We start from the raw sequence: 266 nt of genomic DNA on the forward strand, positions 1-266 counted from the left end.
GTGTGGCTCCATTGTTATGTCACTTTCAATGACGGTATGGCTGGGTGCTGGAAGTCACACCCCAGTCCTCAGCAAACTGGCTCCTGGACCTCCCGGGAGCGCTTCCGCAGCAAACCCGGCTGGGTTTGAGCAGGGCCTGTAGCAACGCACCTTCTTCCCAAAACGCAGCGTTTCAGCGAGGCTGATCTGACACGATGTGCGCGAGAGCATCCCTGGCGCGTGTGAGCACCCGGGGCCTCGGGAGGCTGCCGGGAGCGCGACCGGCC

The sequence above is a fragment of the Pygoscelis adeliae genome, unplaced genomic scaffold, assembly GCF_000699105.1.
Source record: "Pygoscelis adeliae isolate BGI_AS28 unplaced genomic scaffold, ASM69910v1 Scaffold262, whole genome shotgun sequence".
Taxonomy (NCBI): Eukaryota; Metazoa; Chordata; class Aves; order Sphenisciformes; family Spheniscidae; genus Pygoscelis; species Pygoscelis adeliae.